The 8,821-nt window shown below is 39.8% G+C and overlaps 1 long non-coding RNA gene across 1 annotated transcript; it reads right to left on the reverse strand.

Moving 5' to 3' along the window:
• Positions 1–3,278: 3,278 nt before the first annotated feature.
• On the reverse strand, positions 3,279–5,458 carry LOC111550276. Its single transcript, XR_002733987.1, has 2 exons — positions 5,054–5,458; positions 3,279–3,395 (listed from the first exon to the last, which is right to left on the reverse strand). It is a non-coding gene; the product is annotated as an uncharacterized LOC111550276 (long non-coding RNA).
• Positions 5,459–8,821: the final 3,363 nt, after the last annotated feature.

An 8,821-nucleotide genomic window follows, 5' to 3' on the forward strand; every position in this document is an offset into this window, starting at 1 on the left:
AGTTGCTACTTTGCTGCCTCTATTATTGTACACCTTGAAGGCGAGGTTCATTAAGTCCTGTTGTGGGGTTTAAGGGCCAGAATTTAATTTTTGGAGCTTTATTTAATGTTAGGAGCAGACTGGGTAATAAAATAAAATGCATATTGAGAATAAGACCGCTTTCTGACCTTTCAGGGTCTAGGGCTGAAAAGCGTCTCAGGGTTGCTGCTAAATGGGCCATGAACTGGGCTGGGTTTTTCATATTTGATGAAAAAGAGCCTAAACGCTCACTGATTTGGGAGAGGTTGGATTAAGAAAAAGGAACATTAACCTTGACTATGCCTTTAGCTCTAGCCACTTTTTTAAGAGGAAATTGCTGGGCAGGTGGGGGAGGCCTAGTCGCGGAACAAAACTGTAAGCCGGACTGGGTGTGAGGAGGGGTGGTGATAAAAGGATTATAGGGTGGGGGAACAGAGACTGAGGAAAAATTGGGACCTAACTCGGCCTGGCGAGGAGGGAAGAGAGGTCAGAAGGGTCTGTAGAAAAGGAAGACTGGAAAGACTCAGTGACGCTTGGGGTTGGGACTGACGGGACAGCCAGGAGGGAAAGAAGGAAGATTTGGGACAAGTTGCATTGGGAACAGAGACTAGGGAGGGACTGATGTGTAAAAGAATGCCTGGACGTCAGGCACCTCAGACCGTTTGCCCATTTTACGACAAGAATTATTTAGATCTTGTAGGATGGAAAAATCTAAAGTGCCATTTTCTGGCTATTTGGAACTACTGTTGAGTTTGTATTGGAGTTAAGCAGCATTGTAGAAGAAAATAAGACGTTTAGGTTTTAGATCAGGTGTGAGTTGAAGAGGTTTTAAGTTCTTGAGAGCACAGGCTAAGGGAGAAGGAGGAATGGAGGGTGGAAGGTTGCCCATAGTGAAGGAGGCAAGCCCAGAGAAAAGAGAGAGTAGAGACACAGAGAGTTTACAAATGCCATGAAAACATCAGGAAGTTACCCTATATGGTCTAAAAAGGGGAGGAACCCTCAGTTCCAGGGAATTTCTCACCCCTTTCCCAGAAAACTCATGAATAATCCACCCGTCGTTTAGCACATAATCAAGAAATAATTGTAAAAGTAGGCAATCAGCAGCCCATGCATCTGCTCCGTCTGTGGAGTAGCCATTCGTTATTCCTCTACTTTCTTAAGAAACTTGCTTTCACTTTATGGATTCACCTTGAATTCTTTCTTTTTCCAGATCCAAGAACTCTCTCTTGGGGTCTGGATTGGGACCCCTTTGGGGAACATCTGGACTAAGAAACTCTTTCAATGAGAGATTTGGGAACAAAGTTCTTAGTGTCTCTAGAGACAGGAAGTTGGTTCCCTCCCTCCCTAGTTATCCCACAGTTAAGAGGGAGCAGGATTCCAGAAGGCAGGATGAGGGAGCAGCCCAGGAGCCACATAGCTAGGAGGAAGCCCTTCCTCCTCCTCTGGTAGTAGGGTGGGACTCTGCTCCTTCAGGTCCCCTGCTTCTCTCTCCCCTTCCTGCCTTCTTTACTCTCGGTTCCCATCCCAGTCTGTCAGACAGGAAGCAAGGCTTACCCACAGGCCTTTTTGGCTCCTTGTTCTATCTAAACATCTAATATAAATGTTCCTAAAATGTTCTATTCTTTTTGGAGCAATCTAGGTCAGTTTGGAGGTTTTCTGGCTAAGGCATTGGATGAGTCTACACATTGGCCCTTCTGTGCTTCTGCTCTGGCTGGTTCAGAAGTCTGCTTCAGAGCGGGTTTATTGCCAAACAGAATGGAATCCTTCTCCTGGGGCTTTTTTCTTGGCATCCATTGAAATGTAAATGCTACTACCCTCATGTTTTCCAAATTGAGTGTCACAGAACACAAATATCTAATGGGATGCTAATAGGAGTTCTGCAAAGAAAAAAAAAAAAAGTATTCTGAAGTTAAATGAATATGGAAAACCCCACATACCCAGAGAATTATCATGCATATTAGCACATTAAGAACCTGAGACATTCTTTAGTGAATGATTCCATTATTTTGTGTAGCCAGAACTTGTCAAACCTATTTGATCACAGAACCTTCTTTTCTGATTAATACTTATTAACATTTTGCAGGACACTAGTATTCTGTTTTTCTCAGTTTGGGAGACACAGGAAGATTGCTTTCTCATGGTTCTTTTCCTAATCCCCTACTTAGACAGTCAAAAGAAGACTTTTTTGTTATTGTTGCTGCTGTTTAGTTATTGTCTTGTAATTCAACACAATTTAATAATATTAAGGTTCAGTTTTACTAGTGAGACTCAGACTGCAGATCTATTGCCAAACCTCTGCAGGTCTCCTAAAAGACCCAGTCACTTTGAGCAGCTACTCCCTGGCCGTTTCTTTCATAGCATGCTCTCTGAAATTGGCCTGGGAAGATTCCTCTTCAGACTTCATATCAGTTTTCATTAACTTTCTACTTCTTTCTCGTTCCCACCCTGGAAATTGTGATGGCTGTAGGCTTTTGTATGACTATCTTCACGGTCCATTTTTTATTCATTTATACTGATATTTCCTTCTTTATCCTCACAGAAACAGGTTTGACTTGTAAACAAATACTGTTACCAGAAAGGGGTCCTGATCCAGACCCCAAGAGAGAGTTCTTGGATCTCATGCTAGAAAGAATTCAAGGCGAATCCACGGAGTAAATTGAAAGCAAGTTTATTAAAAAAGTAAAGGAATGAAGGAAAGGCGACTCCATAGGCAGAGCAGCAGCATGGGCTGCTCTTATGGTTATTTCTTGATTATATGCTGAACAAGGGGTGGATTATTCATAAGTTTTCTGGGAAAGGAGTGGGGGGCAATTCCCCGAATTGAGGGTTCCTCCTCATCGTAGAGCATGTAGGGTAACTTTCAGATGTTGCCATGGCATTTGTAAACTGTCATGGCACTGGTGGGAATGTCTTTTACCATGCTAATATATTATAATGAGTGTATAATAAACTGTGAGGATGACCAGAGGTCTCTTTCCTCGTCTTCTTGGTTTTGGTGAGGTTTGGCCAGCTCCTTTACCGCAAGGTCTTTGTGACCTGTATCTTGTGCCAACCTCCTATCTCAAGGTTGCAGAGAATGTCAGCAGCAGGACTTGTCAGTAGCTTGGAATTTATGTCAGTCAACCCTTTCTCTTGTGTCAAGAATATCTGGGCCAGTGCAATGTAAAAACACTCAGGAAAAGAGATGCAACACAACTCTTGCCCCTTCCTTCTGTCCTGTCTGAACACATCTTCACAAAATAGGCTTCTCCAAATATTGTAAATAATGCTTTACTCAGATTAGAACACATATCCTGACATGAATTCTGAAGCTGTCATGTGTAAATTCATGGCTTTTGCTGTAAATTGGGGATGGGGACATCCTTTTCCTCTGGGTTCTAAGAAATTCATAAGTTAGAGATAAACAGAATCACAGCAGTTGCTTCATCATTGCCTGGAGCAAATTCAAATTTATTGAAACTTTTAGGGCTTCTAGTAACTTGTAAGATAATTTAGCTACTCAGACCTGAAGTCTACTCAGGTCTCCTACTCCTACTTCAAGTTAGCTGTTGGGACCTGCCTGTGCGGATAGCTGTGTCTGCAATGCAGAGTCACAGTCCATTTATCTGGCCAGGTGGGGAAGCACAGGGCTGCATCTTTGGATAGGACAGATGGAAGGTGTTGCTTGAAGGGGCTGGAGCTACATGATTGTGCTTATTCCAGAAGTAACAAGAGAGTCCCACTGCTCAACATTCCAGAGCATATATCAAGAGACCAGGGATTCTGAACCCGCTAAGAAACAGTACTGTCATGGCAGTTGTTAAAATGCTAAAAGATTTCTAGAGTGGTTTATTAAGGTCTGTTACCCCCAGGTTTCACCATGATCCAGAAACTAAGGGGTTAATTAATGCCAGGTAAGGCAGGGGCTTCTAGGGTCTGATGATCTCTAAGGCTACCAAGAACCTCGCACTTCAATTCACTTCTGAATGCAGAGAGAGTTTACGGACACCTTCTTCTACGTTTCTACCTCAACCTGTTGAGGAAGGACTTCCTGCCAACCTTCTAGAATATTCTCCAACAATGCCCAGGCTTTTTGCCTCTTTCTCCACACCTTATGTTTTCTTCCTGGAGCACCTGAGTATTCTGATTGTGGAACATTGGCCATATTGCATCCCTAGTCACTGCTGGTTCCAGTTAACTCTACAGAGAACAGCCCAGAGAGGGCCCCTCACCCACATTCTTTCTTTTTTTCCCATCTGCCTAGGCCATAGGGAACTTCTGGGGAACATCTGTGGAGGTCCCAGCATGCTAGCCCTAGGCCCTGCATTTCAACCCTTGCCTGGTAGAGAGGACAGGGGTCCCAGTAGGGAAGAATGTGCTCCTGGCAATAGACAAATGCCTGGGGTTTACATGGCCCACAGGCCACGGCTGTTCACCAGGGGCCAGTGTTAACTGGAGCTGCCTTGCTTAGCCATTCATAGAAATAGCCACCCCTGCAAGATGCTAGCTGTTATGAGCCAGGGAAATACAAAGAGCTCAGATGGCACAGGTGGATAATAATTTCAAGGTTACCTTTGGCGCAATACATATCAGATGCTTGCCTGCCCCAGGGACTAGTGCCCAATCCCTTAAAGAGGAGGAGGTATTCACCAGATTTCCATAGGGAACAGCAGAAATTCATGGGGCACTTAGGGAACTGTGAGTCGTAAAACAAATTGTCAGATGGTGGGGTGCATAAGGAGGAGTGCAGAACAGAGAAGAGGAAGGCAGTGGACAAAATCCTCATCGTGAGGGACCTTGCCTGATGTTCTCAGGGGTTTTCATTGTTTATTGCAGCTCAGGAGTTGTGTAGGTAGGAAAGGTTTAATTCAGACGATTGACACAATGAGATATGTGTTTTGGAAAAAATCACCTTGTTGCAGAAACTGAAAGAAGGATACAGTAGGCATTGCAGTAACAATCTACACACACACACACTCAAAGGTGATGAGGCCCGTGGGGCATGGTAAGGGGGTGCCACATTTCCAGATAAATTTAGTGAGTAGAATCAACATACCTGAAAGCAGGTAAACTGCATGGATGTGGAGTAAAAGGGTAAAGAAGGCATTTAAGACTCTTCTGGGCCCTGGTTTAAGCAGCTGGAGTGATGTGCCATTCAAAGAAACAAGAACTATGCTGACACAGTTCTTGTGAAGTTCTACAGGACTATGATGTTTTGGGTGCAAACCAATTCAGCAGGAAGTGCTTAGGGGCCTCCAGGTTTTCTCATCCTTTTAGGAATATGGAGCTAGAGTTCAAGACATTGGAGCTGGAGATGGAGGTTAGAGAACATTCAGTACAGGAGGCACTTAAAACTGATCACAGTAAGATTCCTCGGAGAGCATGTGGAGAGAGGCTGGAGCGCTGGAATTACATATGGTGCAGCTACGGGTTTCACATGACCCCTAGAGACTTAACATATCTCACCTGTAGCCCTGCATCCTAAAGTAATTATCTAGTAAGGCTAGCTAACTGCTTACAGCTGGAGGTACTATTGTATCCACCAGGTCGACTCCTCCCGTGAGATATTAACACATAAAGGCTGGTCGAGCATTCAGATCTCTTCATTATTTCATAGAGCCATGCTTCCAGCTCCCCAGGATCTTTATGTGTTCTGGTCCTGGTTTTTGGAACATTCCCACCATCCCCGTTTAGCTTAAACCCTCCTAGTGTTTCCTCTCCATTCAAAGCTCAACTCCAGCTCTCTCCTTCCCAGCCTAGGTCATTTTCCTTTCCTTCACAGTGCTCTTCCTAAATTGTAGGTTTTCCTTATTTTTTTTTTTTTTTTTTGTTGGAGAACATAACAAAGTAGAAAAAGTGATGGATTAAACTCCCTTTTACCAACTGCCAGTGAGAGCAGTCATCAACTTGTTGCCGATTTTGATCTGTGTCCCTAATTCATTTGGTGTGAATATTTTAAAACATATTACATCAATTCCTGTCCCTTCTCCTCTACAACTTCATTGTACACTATATGTTTCTAAGAAACATCTATAATCTCTATTGTGACATCACTTCCTAACAAAATTAACAAAATATGGAGTGCCTAGTCCCTATTTAATGTCCTCTGACTGCTTTGAATGTCTATTTATAGCTGGTTTGCTCAAATCAGGATCCAAACTGGTGCATCTAGTTGTTAAAATCCCTTATGTTTCTTTTATGTTTCAACTCTCATTTTTATATTTTGTTTTTTTTTTTTTTTTTAGAAAAACCAAATTATTTTTCTGATAGACTTGATCACTTGCTTCCTTATGATACTTTTAAAAATCTATTTCAAATGTTTAGGCAAAAATGATTCTGAAGCATTTCCCATTGCATCTCATCATCCAGCTCATACGATTTGGTTGATCCACTTTTTGAGATTATTGAGTTCAGGTGGTATCAGTTTGATCTATTCTTTTAAAAGTTTCTCATCAAACTTTAGCTGATAGTTTTTATATCCAATAAAATTGCTGCCCAGAGCCAGATTGTCATTACAGGTGACAAAAATGATTTCCTAATCCTATCAATACTTCTATGTTTATTAGGTATAATTTTTCTGTAAGAAAAACATCCTTATATACAAGCTGATTATACTAAAAATAGCTTGTATCAGAAAGATTAAATACTCAAGTCTTTCTCTTTATATGTTTTCTGAATAATGACTTGTTGCTCTAACAACCTGCAACAGTGACCATTTTTAATGGTCACATTGTCTTAACTTCAGTCACTTGTAGTCACAGTTTCTATATTTTGTTCCCTTTGTTCTTTGACATTATTCCATTGATCATTCATTGTTTCCTTGCTTTGAAAAACTATGATGTTCAGGATCATCTTTTATTTGCCTTAGACAAGAAATTAGACATTCCTTCAAATATCTCTCATCCCTTTGAAAGGAAAATGTTATTTAGAGACCATTATCTAAGTGCTAGAAGTGTTTGTTGCGTTGTCATTTCTTCTATCTCTTTTTAGTACACGTTTTAATAGCAAAAACTTCATGAGCTCATACCAGTTCTTCCAATTCATTTTTAAGATTATTTATTCTTTGCTTTTGCATTTGTAGCTATTTTCTATTGTCTGGTAAATCTTTATTTCTCCCAGTATTCGTAAATTATGTATTTGTTTTCTCTTACAATAGTCATTTCAAGATCACAATACTACTATTCCTGAAAAAATAAAGACTACTGAATGCAATTTCAGATTTACATACCTTGTGTCCCTCAGTGTGTATTTTATCAGAACAAAAACATTTTTATAAACTGTAATTCAATTATCAACTTTTAAAATCAGTTGTGTATCTAGTTTTGAGCTCATATTAAAATTTCGATAATATTCTTTTAGAGCTATTTCTCTAATTGGAAGCATATAAAAAGCACTTGATGAAATTCAACACCTACCCTTGATAAAACCTCTCAAAAATTTGGAACAGAAGGGAACTTTCTCCACTTAATACATGCCGTATTTGAAAAACCAACAGTTAACATTATACTTTTTGGTGACTCATTAAATAATTTCACTCAAATTTTTTCTGGCAAAATGTATCAAATGACAAGGCTATTTATTCACTTCAGCATTTTTGTTGTTATAGCAAACACTGAGAACAAATTTAACAATTATTTATAAAGAGAAGATTGTGGAATAACCAATGGCCAACACAGGTACAAAAAGTAATGAGAAAAAATGCTATAGGAGATCCAATATCTGGCTACTTCTGGTAATCCTACAGTCTTTTCACATATTTATTACAATTTTTATCCATAAATTATAGGATTTTGTGGCAAGATGTTAGTTTCATCTTTATATTCCATTTTCTGTAGTGAGACTCCTCCACTAAGCTGTTAAAGTGCTACTAAGTTTCTCCAGACACTGCTATTATTAACAAATTAACATGAGCAACACTTAAGAAGGAGGAGTGGGAGGGTTAGTGTGGGGAATCTTCTGCCTTCGTATTTCTTTTATGATGCACATTTTGAAGAAAAGAATAGATTTCAATTTTATGAAATATTAATGGAACATCTTTCCCTCCTACTCACCAGCATCAAAGTTATTAATAAAATGTTCGAGAATAAGGAAGTAGGTGCTGCAGTTGCAATTCACTGTTATATCTGAACAGAAGAAAGGGTGTCAAGTGACAGGAAAACTTTACAGAACAAATTCAGCAGGCAGTTTCAAAAGTATGGATGGTCTAGCAAGACAGAAACAGAATGAAACAGAGTGAAAGTAAACACAAACAAATCATGTGCAAATTAATAGAAGATTGTAAATATTCAAATTTGAAAGACAAACTACGATTTCTTGTACTAGATTAACTGGAAGGAAACCAAAGTAAAAAGATAAATTTGGTCTAATAAATACAGTTGTAAATGTAAATATTACTGGTTGTGTTGGGAACAGGGAAATGATTATTCTGCTGGCTATTTTTCAGGTGTCTTACATGCACACGTTTCTAGAGAAATCTCAGTCCAGCCAAACAGATATGGTAGCCATTTTACAGACATAGTATTAAAATCGAGAGAATTTAAATAAGTTGCCCAAATTCAAAGGATTGTTAAGTATCAGAACCAAGACTCTAACTTAACATTTTATTGTTTGATTATATCATACTTACACATAAAGCTATGGTTCATGGGTATTTGAGTTATTTCTACTTTTTTGTTATTATAATGTGTTGCCAGGAACATAGCAAACGTATGTACTAATTTAGGGGGGACCCTAACACAGAAGTGGAATTGGTGAGTAATAAAGAAAATAAATATTCACTTTAGGCCGGGCGCGGTGGCTCAAGCCTGTAATCCTGGCACTTTGG

This window comes from Piliocolobus tephrosceles, chromosome 5 (genome assembly GCF_002776525.5).
Source record: "Piliocolobus tephrosceles isolate RC106 chromosome 5, ASM277652v3, whole genome shotgun sequence".
In the NCBI taxonomy this organism is placed as follows: domain Eukaryota; kingdom Metazoa; phylum Chordata; class Mammalia; order Primates; family Cercopithecidae; genus Piliocolobus; species Piliocolobus tephrosceles.